This window comes from Misgurnus anguillicaudatus, unplaced genomic scaffold (assembly GCF_027580225.2).
Source record: "Misgurnus anguillicaudatus unplaced genomic scaffold, ASM2758022v2 HiC_scaffold_34, whole genome shotgun sequence".
NCBI classification, from domain to species: domain Eukaryota; kingdom Metazoa; phylum Chordata; class Actinopteri; order Cypriniformes; family Cobitidae; genus Misgurnus; species Misgurnus anguillicaudatus.
The window spans coordinates 4,346,534-4,363,602 of record NW_027395284.1 but is presented as its reverse complement, the minus strand read 5'-3'; the positions used below and the strand labels follow the sequence as shown (position 1 = coordinate 4,363,602).

The window sequence follows — 17,069 nt, the reverse complement described above, 5'->3', positions numbered from 1 at the left end:
ACGTTGCACAGATTCGCTTAAAGCGCCTTTAATATATAAGCAAGCAGCGTCTCCTTGACTTTTACCTGTAATCAATGAATTGTGATCAGTTCACAGAGGAGTCCCAAAGCCATTGATGGTTACAGCAGAGTCACTATCCTGAGTTTTCAGACAAGTCTCTGTAAAGGCCAAAATATGCATGGTAAACACGAACCATGGCTTGGAGTTCATCAATTTTGTTCCTTAAAGACTCAACATTTGCCATTACGATAGTCGGTAAAGGAGTCCTGTCAAGGCGCTGCTTCCTCAGTATTTGCCGCACGCCACCCTTCTTTCCTCTCTTCCGCAGTTTCCGTGTTTTAAATCCATTATTGTTCATGGTAACGTCTTCCATAAAGCCACCATCATTCAAAAAATGTTGTGATCTTATAAAATCCACTGGGTATCGAAAAAAATAAGGCAGCTGAAGCAGAAATTCATGTCTATACTGAAGCCTCATGGTAGATCTCACAGGTGTTATGTGAAGACATGTGATAAGCAGTAAAATCCACGTTAGGGTTATTACCGGCAACTCCATCTTCACTTACCGCAAAACGATAGCTAATCAATTTGCGTGTATAACTGTAACTTTAACAGCTAAACACACAACTAAAACACCAAACGCATTCACACGTGCTTCCAAACTCTGCTGCGAGTCGCCACATGCGCAGCACCACCCTTTTTCTTCAAATGGACATTTAGAAATAGTTTTTCAACAAAAAATCTGCCTGATACATTGTAAACAGATGGTCATGTGCTGACTCGACTTGTATGTCCTCCATGTTATAACGGAGAGTCTGCTTTATTAACAGGCATTTGGTTTACTCCGCGGGAGCTTACATTTTTTTGTTCTGTACGTTTTTACCCACACATTTCACATTTGTATTTTAAGTTCTTATGGATGGCATTTAAGCTTGTTCTGAAATGATGACAAACTCTAAATGACAAAAAAATATTTATTTTAAATAATAATTTGTTTTCATACTATATTTTTATAGATATATGTTAATGTATATACTAATATGATTGTACTAATAGTTTACTTAAAATGCTTTATTAATTTAATATATTATTTCTTTACATTTAGACTGGCTCATTTTTTTTTCATTAACCCTCTGCGGTCTAATGGGTTTTTGGGCCCTGGAGAAGTTTTGACCTCACTGACATTTGTGCTTTTTTCAGTTGCTTAAAAACATAATAATGGCAAAAGTCTAATAACACTGTGTTCAGCACAAACTGGGCTACAATATTATATGATCAACATGTATGTACATTAGGGGTGTCCTCGACTAAGGATTTACATATTCGAATCAGAATTATCGAATCTTTCTATAGTCGACCGATAGTCGAATCATCTATGTTTGTGCGCATGGGTGGGAGGGGCACCGGGTAGTCAACAAATGGTTAACTTTTATTTTTTTTCACAAGCAGCACACAGAAATAAATGTCTGATAAAGTGACCAAACTGTCTTTGAAGTGATGAACGATGACAAAACTGACGATGCATTTGCATCCTTTTTAAGTTAAAATGAAAGGCAATATAGGCACTACTTTGTTAAATGATTCCTCATAATATTTTAAAGCCACGATTATAATACAGAACATAAAACAAAGATATAACACATCTTTTTGTTATATCAAACATGATATACTGTGATAACTAAACTTAAAAAAATGTGATCCTCTGGGAAGCCCCGGCTAGTTCAGCGATCTTATATATTTTCTGAATACAGAGATGATCAAAGTAAGCAAGTAGGTATTAATAAAGCGTACACTTTTCTGTAAATTTACAGGCAATTTCTAACAGTATTGCACTGTATTTTCATAAAACAGAATTATACTGTATATTTTATGATATGGCTGTAAATACGCAGTATTATGCTATATTTTAGGCCGCTTGATTTGAAATACAGTATTAAACTGTTGACGCGTTGCATTGTGGGATGATTTCGCGCTTTTTCAAAGTTTGTTGTGACCTGTGATGATGCGAACAGAGATTACTAAAAACGTATCTTGTCCGCGGATTTAATCGAGTAAATTCCAGGAAATCGCTTTATTAACATAGTCAGTGTGTGATTGTGTGTAAGTTTTGTGAGCATCGGTATTTTAAACAACTGTGACCCAAACAGTGCTGCACATTCGTCCGATTTAAGGAATCCAATCTGACCATATATTTCAGGACGAATACGGAGTGTTATTAAGGTAAGTCAATCTTTATTTTGACGTTGTTTCCACTAAATTAATGGTTTATCTTGGGAATATTAAGTAACCGTTCGGATAATCTGATGAACATCCAGCTGAATATCATCTTTGTGATTTTGCTCGTGTATAAGTTTCATTATTTTGTCGCCACAAATGTAATGTTTCATACGGAAAACGTTTAATTTAACATCTCAATCATTCGACCTGTTGTAAGTATTTATTTTGTCGCTTAAAATTAATATGATGAATGCAGTGTGCTAACGTGAGTGTTGCTTAAATTACATTTTATTACCACCTGTTAATAAAATAACTTATCTGTTCTGTGATTGTGCACGTGTTTTAACTTTTATCATTTTGTCAGCACATACAAACGTAATCTTTCACATTATACAGCTAACTACCATCTAAATCAATCATTTGACCTGTTGTAAGTATTTATTTTGTCGCTTAAAATTAATATGATGAATGCAGTGTGCTAACGTGAGTGTTGCTTAAATTACGTTTTATTACCACGTGTTAATAAAATAACTTATCTGTTCTGTGATTGTGCACGTGTAAGTTAACTTTTATCTTTTTGTCAGCACATACAAATGTAATCTTTCACAATATACAGCTAAATTTACCATCTCACTCATTTGACCTGCTGTTAGTATTTATTTTTGTTGCTTAAAATGTACTAATATGATGAATATAGCGTTGCTTAAGTTACATTTTAACACATGTTAACAAAATATATGTTCTGTAATTGTGCACGTGTATAACTTTTATATTATTTTGTAAGCACATCATCATCATCATTTGATATTGCACAATGTATAGCTAAATTTAGCATCATATAATTGCTGTTCTTTCAAATAAAATAATGTGATGATGAATATACCGTGCTAAAGTAAGTGTTACACAAGTCAACGTTTTGGTTAACCGTGCACGTGTTAACAGAATATCATCTATAATTGTGCTCGTGAAATAGTTTAATTATTTTGTCGCAACATACAAATGTAATCTTTCACAATGTAAAGCTTAATTTACCATCTCAATCATTTGACCTGCTGTTAGTATTTATTTTTGTCGCTTAAATCGTTTAAATTTGAACAATATGATGAATATAGCGTGCTAACTTGAGTGTTGCTCACGTTTTATTAACACGTGTTAACAAAATATCTGTTCTGTAATTGTGCACGTGTATATCTTGTATCATTTTGTCAGCACACACAAATTTGATATTGCAATATATACAACTAAATTGCTGGTAGTATTAATTTTGTCGTTTAAAATAGAATAATTTTATGAATATAGTTTGCTAACGTTAGTGTTGCACAAGTTATATTAGGGTTTACAGTATATGAGTTCTGTGATTGTGCTTCTGACTTAATGTTTTCATTTTGTCAGCACATACAAATTTGAATTTTCAGAATATACAGCAAATTCGAAAATTTTTATGATTTGAACTGTTTTGTTGTTTGTTTCAGGTTGAACAATCTGATGAATATCACATGGTAAGTGCTGCAGTTTACATTATAGTTATAGTTCACAACAAGTATTAACAAAAATGCTGTGGTGTCAGTTTTGTCATCGTCAGTTTGCTTCAGTGTTGTCATTTTGCCATCACATGAAAATTCATAGTCATGTTCCCAATGCCAAGTTCAAATGTGGCATTCCTGATTGCTCCAGATCCTTTAAAAAGTTCACAGCTTTCAAGACTCATATTTACAGAGACCACAGAAAGAGAACCACAAAGTCTGTTGCCAAGCAATTTAGAACTGATGCCTTTACTTTAGTCTGTGACATAGATTTATGTCAAGAGAAATGTAGTGATTTAAGAAATTTCATTTTACACTTGAAGTCTCATATCAAAGAAGGCACCACAGTGCCTTGTCCATTTACATGTAATAAAAGGTTTTCTGTTGCATCAACACTGACTTCACATTTGTCCAGAAATCATCGCAACTCTTCATCAGAAAGGTTGCGTCACAATATAATGAAGCCAAATGTTTCAATGCAGAGGTCTCATGATGATGATGAATGTGATGTGGCCGAACTTTTTTGTTGATTGTGGTGATGGTGGAGAGCAGTTGGATATTCCATTGTATTCAGATAATGCAGATGAATCTATGTTTTTGAAGAACATGGCACTGTTTTACCTCAAGTTACAGGTGAAACATATTCTCCCATCATCTGTAATTCAGTCAGTAATTGATTGCCTGCATGACATACATGATATTAGCCAGTCTCATTTGTTTTACAGACTAGGTGAAAAATTGACTGTGCTTGGAATGTCTGAAAATGATATAAAGAGTGTTGTTGATGTTTTGAAAACTGATGATCTTTTCCGGAGGTCTAATACCCATGCACTGAAAACAGATAAGAGGAGAAAATCTTTCTATAAAAAGAATTTTAGGTTTGTGGATCCTGTCCCCATCTGCCTTGGGAAAAATGATTCTGGCAAGGAAAGCTTTGCCCAGTATATTCCCATTAAGGAAAGCTTAGAAGCGCTGTTCTGCTGTAAAACAGTAGTAGAACAACATGAGAAAGCACAAATGCATGAAGTCAGAAAACAAGACATCCTCTGTGATGTATGGGATGGAAGAAATATTGACGAAAACATGCTTTTTAAAAATGATAAAGATTCGTTAGCTTTAATTTTGTATCAAGATGCCTTTGAGGTTGTCAATCCGCTTGAGTCGGGTAAAAAAAACACAAAATTCTTGCAGTTTACATGACACTTGCAAACCTGATGCCTCACTGTAGGTCAGGTATTGATCATATGCAACTCGTTCTGCTGTGTAGGGAAAATGATTTTAAGTTTTTTGGCCAGGATTTGGTCTTTGCCACTGATAAAAGACCTTAAAGACCTTGAGGAAAATGGTGTTGTATTGGCTGATGGAAAGATACACAAAGGTACAGTGTGTGCCATAGCTGGAGATAATCTTGGATCACATTGCATTGGTGGCTTTATTGAAAATTTTAGTAAAAGCAACAACTTTTGCAGATATTGTGAGATCGCCAAACATTTAACTCTGCAACTCTAACAAAAGCCTTAACAAGAACTGTTAAGTCATATGAGCAGAATCTTAAAGATTTGAATGCTGGTGGAGCTGAAAGTGCAGTTGGTGTCAAAAGTAATTCTGTCTTTAATGAGCTGAAATATTTTCACGTTTGCCAGCCAGGCTTACCTCCCTGTCTTGGACATGACCTTTTTGAAGGTGTTGTGTCATTTGACCTTGCACTGTACATTGACCATTTTGTGAAACAGGAGAAACTGTTCACATACACTGAACTAAATCGTCACATTAACCAGTTCAAGTATCTTGGGAATGATGCTCGTGATAAGCCAGCTTACATAACTCCCAGTAGTGGCAAATTAAGTGGACATGCTGTTCAGAATTGGTGCTTTCTTAGGCTTTTGCCTCTTTTGATAGGGAATAAGATCAACAGCCCAACTGACAATGATGTTTGGCAGTTGATTCTTCAACTCAGACAAATAGTAGAGCTCATATGTGCTCCTTCAAATACTGCTGGTCAAATTGCATATCGTCGCTGCCCGATGAAACTCACGTATGTCCAAAACGGTTACTTTTCAGGAAGTGAAAAAAAACACCGTATATCAAAAGCAGTTGAATGTAGCGTTGTCATACTTGGTACGGCATATTTACATGTAACCATATTCTTGCCAGTGTAATGATATAATCCACATTTGACCAAAATTGAGTTTAAATGGACATGCGTGCATATTTTACAGTAACTGTGATCGATACGCGTTCTTCCGATCATTAATTAGAATGGCCAAGTCGCGTTTCGTATTGACAGATGAATACACTCGGTTTATTAAATAGCCTACGTCTTAGTTAAATACGCTTACTTTATTTAATATTAATTATAAGTGTATCAAATGTCTCTTGCAAGCTATGAAGGGACAATGAATCAATACACTGACAAAGTCCCTGCAACACCAGCTCAACCGAACAATGCCAAAGCACCACAACGTAGAAAACAGCAGCGCGTTTAATAAATGATTACAATGAATTTCATTACATATGTACAAGAAAACACACCATCAGCATACAACGCAACATATGTGACCCTGGACCACAAAACCAGTCTTAAGCATCGCTTGATTTTTCATAACATTTTAACCAAATGCTTTCACACAAAGTGGTGGGGAAATCCCCAGCGTATAACACCAATGCTAGACAGATACTTTGTTTGCACAGTCCTACCGTAATTAAGTAACTCATAGATGTTAGTCTGGCGTCCGGGGGAAACGTTTACCTCGAAGGAAAGTCATTGTCATGTTTATTCGGCTATATCCAGTGCTGAGCTTCGATGAAACTTTACGAGACCGGCGAGATGCTTCACAGGCGGAAGATATGCGGCGTGATTGACAGCTTTGACACCAAACGGGTACGTGAAAATCAGATGACATGATTTCACAAGTTTTCATTGGCTATTTAGGTATGTGACGCATACTGTATATGGAAATGAACCTGGACATTCAATCTGTCGAAAAATCTCAAAATCGGCAAAATGAACATACGTGAGTTTCATCGGACAGCGACGATATGTATCCGTACTAATAGAGGAGTATATTGAGACTCGAAAGTTGACTTTTCCAAATCATCCACTTAAGCCAAAGCACCACTACATGTGTCACTATCCTGAGCTGACTGATCGTTTTGGTCCACTTATTCGCCTGTGGACGCTACGTTTTGAGAGTAAGCACTCATATTTCAAAGAGTGTGCAAGAAAATTGCATTAAGAACCTGAGTGCTACATTGGCAGAAAGACATCAACTTCTGCAGGCTTACCTAAGTGCAGGAAGTCCTTTCCCAGAAGATGTTGTGGTGGAAAGAGGAACAGAGTTTGATGTGAAAGACTACAATGATGCCATTCAGAGATCTGTTGCCTGCTTAAACTTTCAGCCAAGTGATACACTGACATCCAATGACGCAACTGTAAAGGGAACACTTTACAAAAAGAACATGCATGTTGTTTTGCAGAATAGTGATGAGGGAATTGTATTTGGGAAGATTCACTTGATTCTTGTTCACAATAATTCCAAGGTTTATTTTGTCACAAAGAAATGTCAGTCATTTTGTCTCATTGACCAGGGTGTTCACTGCTTGACATCACAAGATGAAGGCTATTTATGCATTAATCAAGACAGCCTACTAGATTACTATCCTCTGCCTGAATACTCCTTCTGTGGCTTGCAAGTAATAGTTCTCCATCATTTCTTCCCTCTTTTAGAATAATGTCAGGACTTGGAGAAGTACTGAAACATGCCATATTGTCTGTGTTGCCGACCCTGTCTCCAGATGTAATTCATCAGTTTGTTGAGAAGCTTGTGGACCAAGGAGTTGAGAGTGTGGATGATTTGGTGTACGTTTAAGATGACATTTTGGAGTTCTTGCGACCTATTCAATGCAGAAAACTTCTTTGTGCTTGGAAAAATCAAGGTAACGTTGTGTTGACTAAATTAACTATGGATGAGACAATTTAACATGTGCAACACTGCATTGCATTATTTTATATTATCTAAGTTTTAAGGCAATAAATGATTTTTTTCTTTATGTTTAATCCACAGAAAATCAGAACAGCACAGTTGTTTCCCTTCCTGTTGAAGTTCTCCCCACGGTCTCCTCTGAAACCAATTCTGAAATTGTTTCACCTCAATCCAGCTCCTCGAGCACATCAATCTGTGTGTCACAATCATGGCCTGAAAATTTCAAAGTTCCCTGGAACATAATGCCAGCAGGTATTCAGAGTGCTGCAAAGAATGGTCAGAGACCTTCCCCTGCTGACAGACGCCAAATGATTAGAATTCTTGCTGATGAAATAAGAAAGCATGACCTAAACCCCACAAGATCACAGTGTGCCACTGTTACTCGCAAAGTCGTTAGGGAGTATCCAAAATCGTTTGCTGACATGATAGGTGACAGGCAAATTGGGGGTGGAAATGAATCTCTTCTGTCACAGCTAAAAGTACGGATAGAGCATCTATATAGAAATAATACTTTAAGTCAAAGGATCCAAAGTAGTGACAGTGGAACTAGTCGAAAATGTAGTTCTACTGACTCGTATGGTTGTACAAGATGGCAGCCTTCTCTTCCACCTGGTGAAAGTTCTGAAACTCTTGAACTGAAGCGTCTGAAGATGGAGGAGATATATCTTCATGAAGGAGACTCTGGTGCAGAAAGAGGAGATGTTTGCAACTCATGGAGGAGACGTATTGCCTTCAGCGTCACATGATCAATGTAAGCCCACCCCCAACAATTGCAGAATTGAAAAACAAATGGCCTTATCTCTTCATACAGAGGCATATATATGGTCATTTTGAACTGCTCACTGAAAAAAAAGTTTAAAGACTTTTGGAATTGTCAATTCAGGAGTGTGGACAAATAATTACGCAGTTTTTTAAAGGCAAACCAACCAACGATGATGTTCGGAACATCCTTTCCAAAGGTGAAAACGATGTGGCTGCCAATGTCCTACAGCTGCTTCTTGCACACTTCAAGGAGAAGTTAGATGGCATCATTCTTCAGGCAGATGTAAGTATAGTTATTCAGAATTATTTTTAACATTTTATGTTTTGGTTCTGTTAATTGATGAGTGTGCTTTCTGTTTCAGGAATTTGCAACTCCACATGATGTCAAGCAATCTCTGCATCTGCCAGGGAGTCCACGTCTTATAATTCTTGGTATGTAAACATTAAGGGACTTAATCTCTCTTTCACAGACAAGTGTTGTGTGCATCTTGACACCTTACTAAAATAATGTTAGGAAAAATTGTAATAAAACAATAACACATAATTTAGTGCATTTCCTAATAGTACTAATTTGGCTTCTTGATAATAAAATAGTGTACCCTCTGAATGGGATTTTGCTGCACAAGTGTCAGATTTCCATTCATATTTATTTATAACTCTGTGTAGACAACCAAAGATAAACATAGTTGAACTTTAATTTGTCTTTATTGAAAGTGTTTTTCTTGTCATTTTCAGGTGAATCTCTAAGCAACAAGCGTTGGATGCTAAGTATGGAAGGTGAAATTGTGTGTGAAGGAGCCCAACCCTGTTTCGTCTCTGGACTTGCAGCGTTGTTTTCCTTATTTTACAATTTCAACCTTGAGTACCAGGATGAGGCAGCGTGCACCCTTGAGTTTGTTCAAAGGTTAGATATTATGGTAACACTTTACAATAAGGTTCATTAGTTAACAACATTAATTAACATGAACTAATAATGAACTGCACTTATACAGCATTTATTCATCTTTGTTAATGTTAATTTCAACAATTACTAATACTTTTATTAAAATTTTGTTAATGTTAGTTAATGCACTGTGAACTAACATGGACAAGCAAATAAAGCTTTATTTATATTAACTAACGTTAACAAAGATTAATAAATACTGTAACAAATGTATTGCTCATGGTTTGTTCATGTTAGTTAATACATTAACTAATATTAACTAATGAACCTTATTGTAAAGTGTTACCGATATTATCATATTTGTCAACCATATTTGTCTATTACTGCAAAATTACATGTCTCAACTCGGAACCATATATTAAGGTGTACACTATTCTTATCGTACTGTGCCAGAGTTCTTTCGAGCCCCAAAGTATAGTTCATTTGGCCAGTGTGATCGTATGTGACCATTCTTGAACGCTTACCAGGGTACGCTTAACTGTACCGCACCCTGGTAAGCGTTGCAGCGGTGGTCTCGTGTACGATTCACTTTGATTTAGAGGCGGGGTGGGCACACTACTCATGTTGGGTGCAAAAAAACGTAAGCTGCCACTGTTAAAATGTTTAAAACATCCTGCACGCTTTGCAGACTGATAGGTTTATGACATAAATACCACAAAAGACATTTAAAAGCCTATTAGTAGCAGTCTGCTTTGCACTCGCTCTTTACCAATCCATCTGCGCAGCTCAAAAAAAGCAAAAATCTAGTTTCTCAAAGATCACTCAAATAATGTTTTTCAAATGTAAATGTTCTTCAAAAAGATCTTCAAACTATGTACAATTATGCACTAAATACTTTGTTGGGGCTCCTTTTCCACAATTTACTGTTTCAGTGCATTGTGGCATGAAGGCTATAAGGCTGTGGCACTGCTGAGGCGTTATTGAAGCCCAAGTTGCTTTGAAATTGGCCTTCAGCTCCTTTTAATTATTTGATAATGCAAATAATTCATTTGACTTGATAATGCACAGTGGACCAACACCAGCAGATGACATGGATGGCAAATCATCACTGGCTGTGGAAACACTTCACACTGGACTTAAGGCATTTGGATTCTCTGCCTCAATGTTTCCTTTAAACTCCGGGACCTTGATTTCCAAATGAAATGCACAATTTGCTTTCATCTGTGAAGAGGATTTTGGAGCACTGATCACCAATCCAGACTTTTTCTCAATTAGCCCAGGTGAAAATATTGTGACAACGTTTGTGGTGAAGAAGTGGCTTGACTCAAGGAAATGGGCTACAACTGTCACATTCCTAAAGACATCTGTGTGTGGTGGCTCTTGATGCGCTGACTCTAGCTTCAGTCCACTACTTGTGAAGCTCTTCCAAGTTCTTGAATCTTCTTAACTTAACAATCTTTCTGAGGCTGACGCAATCTCTGTTGCTTGTTCTATTAAAGCAACTTGGGCTTCAATAACCCCTCAGCAGTGCCATAGGCTTATTACCTCCATGTCATGCTGCATTAACACAGCAATTCATGCAGAAAAAGCTCCAACAGAGTATTGAGTGCATAAATGTACATAGTTTGAAGATTCTGTTTGTAAATCATTTTTTGAGTGATGTTTGAGAAAATACTCTACTTTGAGAAATTTTGTTTTTTACTTTTTTGAGCTGTAAGTCTAAATCATCAGAATTAAAACAAAAGTGTCTACTTGATGGAAAGTAATTCTTGGCCAAAATTTTATTATTCTTCTGCCATGTATCGCTTTAAAGGAATAGTCTACTCATTTTCAATATTAAAATATGTTATTACCTTAACTAAGAATTGTTGATACATCCCTCTATCATCTGTGTGCGTGCACGTAAGCGCTGGAGCGCACTGCGACACTTCGATAGCATTTAGCTTAGCCCCATTCATTCAATGGTACCAGAGATAAAGTTAGAAGTGACCAAACACATCAACGTTTTTCCTATTTAAGACTAGTAGTTATACGAGCAAGTTTGGTGGTACAAAATAAAACGTAGCGCTTTTCTAAGCGGATTTAAAAGAGGAACTATATTTTATGGCGTAATAGCACTTTTGGGAGTACTTCGACTCACCTGAAAAGTCCGCTATCTTAAAAAGTCTTAAATAGGAAAAACGTTGATGTGTTTGGTCACTTCTAACTTTATCTCTGATTGGTACCATTGAATGAATGGGGCTAAGCTAAATGCTATCGAACTGTCGCAGCGCGCTCCAGCGCTTACATGCACGCACACAGATGATAGAGGGATGTATCAATTCTTAGTTAAGGTAATAACATATTTTAATATTGAAAATGAGTAGACTATTCCTTTAACATTATCATGTACATTAGTCATGAATGCACAAGTAAAAAACATGCTCTAATTAAATTGCAAATAAGTAAAATTATTAAAGCCACTGAGGTTTGAATTTCATTCTGGAAAGACAATTATGTCCAATGAATGAAATTATTTGGCCCTATTCATTAGTGAATATTTAGTTGTTATGCATAATTAATGTGAAAACGCATAATATTCACCTCTGTTTTTTTTCTGCCATTTAGACGTTTCATTGACATCAACCCTGAGCGTGGCTTACAAGCCAAAAAGGGAAAAGTGACGTCTAAGAAGACTGGCAAAGTCGTCCAAAAAAAGAGCTGTACCATGATCCCGCAGATAGCCTCTCTATTGCGGAAATTAACAGACTTTGAGTGGGATTTTGTTTAGATCCCCCTTTTTTTGTTTAGTTTTTTTGGTTATTTTAAAAATGTTTTAGAGAAATGTTAAGTGTTAATTAACATATACCTGTTGATTGTCAAATGAATATTCCCAAGTGTATATGAGTTTCTTTCTTCAGCATAAGATATTAGCTATAACATTATTTCATATAACACTGATTGTGTTCAGTTGAAGAAAGAAAGTCATATACACCAAGAATGGCACAAGGCTCTTTTTGTTGGTAAATTGTTTACCTTCAGTTGTTTATATAAAAAGGTCACTTTCCAGTCTTTCTGGTTATTTAAAAATGTTTTAGAAAATTGTTAAGATACCTGTTGATTGTCAAATAAAGATTCCCAGGTGTATATGACTTTCTTTCTTCTGCATAAGATACTAGCTATAACATTATTTCATATAACACTGAATGTGTTCAGTTGAAGAAAGAAAGTCATATACACCAAGAATGGCACAAGGCTCTTTTTGTTGGTAAATTGTTTAACTTTAGTGGTTTATTTTAAATGGTCATGTTCTGTTCTTCGCTTTTAAAATAAAAAATGCTTTATACTTCAAAGTATGTTGTGTAGTATTTATTATTCTATTGTAAGTAATGCTATAAAAAGTTATTTAACTTGTTAGAATATGTTTGTGTCCTCAGTTGTAATGTAATGTATGTTGTACATGTGAGTGGTCACAAGAGGGCACCAAAGTGTTCAGTCTCTGTGTTCATCTGTGTGTGTGAGCTGCTGACCGTGAGAATGATGCGTCAACAGCCTGATAATAAATATACTAAAAGAAAGATTAATCTCCATCCTCATTTGATCCTCCGAATGCATCGCTAGCTGCAACAGTAGCACAACTCAACAGGTTATGGGCCCAGGAGTTGTTCGGAGGAGCTTGTTTTCACTGTTAGAAAGTCGCAACGGACCGCGTGCTAACAATGGCGGATGAACAAAGAAGGACGTACAATATGCCTCGACTAATGTTCGATGGAGATGAATCAAGGTATGAGATTTGGGAAACTAAAATGTTGGGACATTTTCATTTATCTGGACTAAAAGACACGGTGTTAAAAGAACCGCAGTCAGAAGCTGAGATAGCAGCGGATGCAAAGAAAAATGCAGACGCATATGCCGAACTCATTTTAATGTTAGATGATAAAAGTCTATCATTAGTTATGAGAGATGCGCCCAACAATGGAAGAAAAGCTCTAGAAATACTGAGAGGATATTATGCAGGGAAGGGGAAGCCCCGTATAATAAGTTTATACACGATGTTGACGTCGCTTCAAAAAGCAAACGATGAAAGTGTGATGGACTATATCATCAGGGCAGAGATCGCCATTACGGCACTGCGTAACGCAGGTGAAACGTTAGGAGACGGACTGCTAGTGGCTATGGTCTTAAAAGGACTGCCTGAGAGTTTTAAGCCATTCGCAATACACGTGGCGCATACAGATGACAAAATCACGTTTGCTGAGTTCAAGACTAAACTACGCGATTTTGAGGAAACTGAAAAGATAAAAGCTACTGAGTCAAGCGACAGTGTGATGAAAACTCATGGGAAAGCTGAACGACGACCCGCAAAGACGAACGCACGTGAGTGGAACAAAGATGATGCAGAGATAGTGTGTTTTAAGTGTGGTAACAAAGGCCATAGAGCTAGAGCATGTCGACAGAAAGTGTGGTGTAGTATATGCCGAAGAGACACACACAAAGACGCAACATGTAGGCGTAAGGACATTAAAGACAGAAAAGATGGTGTGAGTAGAGCCTCAGAAGATGTCGAGGACTATGCTTTCAAGATGAGAGACAGAGGGACCCGTATCCAGCGGCAGCCAACGTGCAGCATCAAGGAAAATGGTCTAATGGTGGACACGGGGGCTACGTCTCATCACGGACATAACTATGTTCAAGAGTTTCGACAACACTTTCAGGCCTGAAACACACAGCGTCGAGCTGGCAGACGGCACTCGATGCAATCGAGTCGCTCAGCGGAAGGGAAATGCTGAGGTTTTCCTAATCGACAGCGGAGGACAGCAACGAAAGTCAGTGTTACAAGACGCTTTGTTTGTGCCATCATACCCCCAAAGCATCTTTTCAGTGAAGGCAGCGACCGCAAATGGAGCTACAGTTGTTTTTAAAGAAAACAAAGACACCTTGATAACCAGATACGGTAACAGATTTAACATACATGTGAACGGCAAGTTATATTATTTGCATACTGGAACTGAATCTAACGATAAGTGTAAGGCCTGCCATGACATACAAACGTGGCACGAGATCTTAGGTCACTGTAACTATGAAGACATTGTTAAGTTGCAGGGTATTGTCGAAGGCATGCAGATCAAAGGTAAAGCTGGCAGACCCGAACAAGAGTGTGAGGTGTGTATTCAGGGAAAGTTTGCCCAAACCAGAAATCGGGACCCTGATGCTAGAGCAAAGGCACCATTACAGATGGTACACACAGACCTTGCAGGACCAGTAGCTACAGAATCTATGGACGGTTACAAATATGTGCAGTCATTCACTGACGACTATTCGAGCGCAGTGTTTGTATATTTCCTAAAGAAGAAAAGTGACACCGTACAGGCTACTGAAAAATTTCTAGCGGATGTATCCCCTTACGAGAAAGTAAGGTGCATAAGATCTGACAACGGAACTGAGTTTACGTGCAATGACTTTCAAACATTGTTGAGGAAAAACAACATCAGGCATGAAACGTCAGCTCCGTATTCCCCGCACCAAAATGGAACCGCGGAGAATAACTGGCGTAGATGGGAAGATGCATGTTAGTTGAAAGTGCATTACCAAAGCAACTATGGCACTATGCAATACAAACAGCTGCAGTGGTACGCAACAGATGTTTCAACAAGCGTACAGGACAGACCCCTTGAGTCGATAACTGACAAGAAGCCAAATGTGTCAAAAATGCAAAAGTTTGGATCTGTATGCTACACTTACAAGCAGGAAAAAGGAAAATTTGATTCCAGGTGTGACCAAGGTCGTTTTGTAGGCTACGACAAAAACAGCCCAGCGTACTTGGTGTATCATCCAGATACAAAGAAAGTACAAAAACACAGACTAGTCAAATTTGTGAGCAAAGCGGCTGCAGAAAAAGAGACACAGACAGGTGAGCAAGATCTAAGTGATGTTTATGTCGAAGTGAAACCCAAGACTGGTGAGACTACACAGAGAAGGAGTACAGAAACTGCTCCAGAGCCAAGTGTACAGAGTAGAAGTACAGATAGTGATAGTCTAAATGAAGCAACCAGGTCTAGTGATCGCAGTCAATCACAAAATGTGTCAAATGGTGAACCCGAGAGTAGAAGATATCCGACCAGAGAGAGAAAAACACCGAGTTACTTGGATGACTTCGTAACTGAAAACAGTGATAATGATGAGGTGAATATCACAATAGATTATTGCTGCAGAGCGGTGTGTGGCATTCCACAGACTTTTGGGGGAGCAATGAGGTCAGCTAACTCAAAAGAATGGATAAAAGCCATGGATGAAGAAATCCAGTCTCTAAACGAAAACAAAACGTTTACCCCGACGATACTGCCCATCGGCAAGAAAACAGTGGGGGGTAGATGGGTCTACTCTATAAAGACTGATGTAGATGGAAAAGACAAGTACAAAGCCAGGTTTGTGGCCGAAGGTTACAACCAGAGGATGGGAATAGACTATGGAGAGACATTTTCGCCCACTGCGGACTTGACAAGTGTAAGGGTCGTGCTACAAAAAGCTGCACAAGAAAATTTACTCCTACATCAAATGGACGTGAAAACCGCATACTTGCATGCTCCCATAGACTATGAGATCTACATCAATCCACCAGAGGGTTACCAAGAGAAAGAAGGTATAGTTTACAAACTAGAGAAGTCACTTTACGGTTTGAAGCAATCCGGGCGAAACTGGAATAAGATTTTGCACGATTGTCTTTCTGAGAACGGATTCACACAAAATGCAGCTGATCACTGTGTTTATGCCAAAGAGTCAAATGGAGAAAAGGTGATCATAATTACATGGGTTGATGATTTAATCATTGCTGCGAGCAATCATGAGAGACTGAAAGAAGTGAAAGAGATGCTTGCAGAAAAGTTTAAGATGAAAGACTTGGGTAAATTGAAACATTTTCTGGGTATTGACTTTAATCTGTCAGATGGGTGTATAAAAATGACACAGGAAAAATACACTAACAAGATACTACAGCGTTTTAATATGCAAGACTGTAGAATCAGAGAAACACCATTTGAACAGAAATTAGAGTATACTGAAAATGCTGTAAAGATGAAAGATGTAAAAATTTCTGTTCTACTGATAACATGGTTGCTGATGTAATTACCAAACCTGTAACTAAGTTCAAATTAAGTAGGTTTGCAAATATTCTGTTTGGACATTAATATGTGTTTGACAAAGGGTCTACATGTATTTATATATTCTATTTTGTTATATAACAACCTGAGTTCAAGTGGGGGTGTTAGAATATGTTTGTGTTCTCAGTTGTAATGTAATGTATGTTGTACATGTGAGTGGTCACAAGAGGGCACCAAAGTGTTCAGTCTCTGTGTTCATCTGTGTGAGTGAGCTTCTGACCGTGAGAATGATGCGTCAACAGCCTGATAATAAATATACTAAAAGAAAGATTAATCTCCATCCTCATTTGATCCTCCGAATGCATCGCTAGCTGCAACAGTAGCACAACTCAACATAACTAATTTTGGAAAACACTGTAAAATTATGTCAAATACAGCACGTAATGGTAAATTACAATACATCCTGCAAAAATACAGTTTATTTCTATGAAAAACACAGTTTTAAACTGTAAACTGAAGTGTCAAAAATACAGTACAAAAGCATTAATTACAGTACACTCTGCAAAAATACAGTCTATTTCTATGGAAAAACACAGTTGTAAACTGTAAAATTATGTGTCAAAAC

General features: G+C 37.4%; 1 pseudogene; it reads left to right on the top strand.

Annotated features, from left to right (window-relative positions):
• The window catches only part of LOC141363340 (uncharacterized), a 13,661-nt pseudogene extending 916 nt beyond the window's left edge, over nucleotides 1–12,745 (top strand).
• The last annotated feature ends 4,324 nt before the right edge of the window (nucleotides 12,746–17,069 follow it).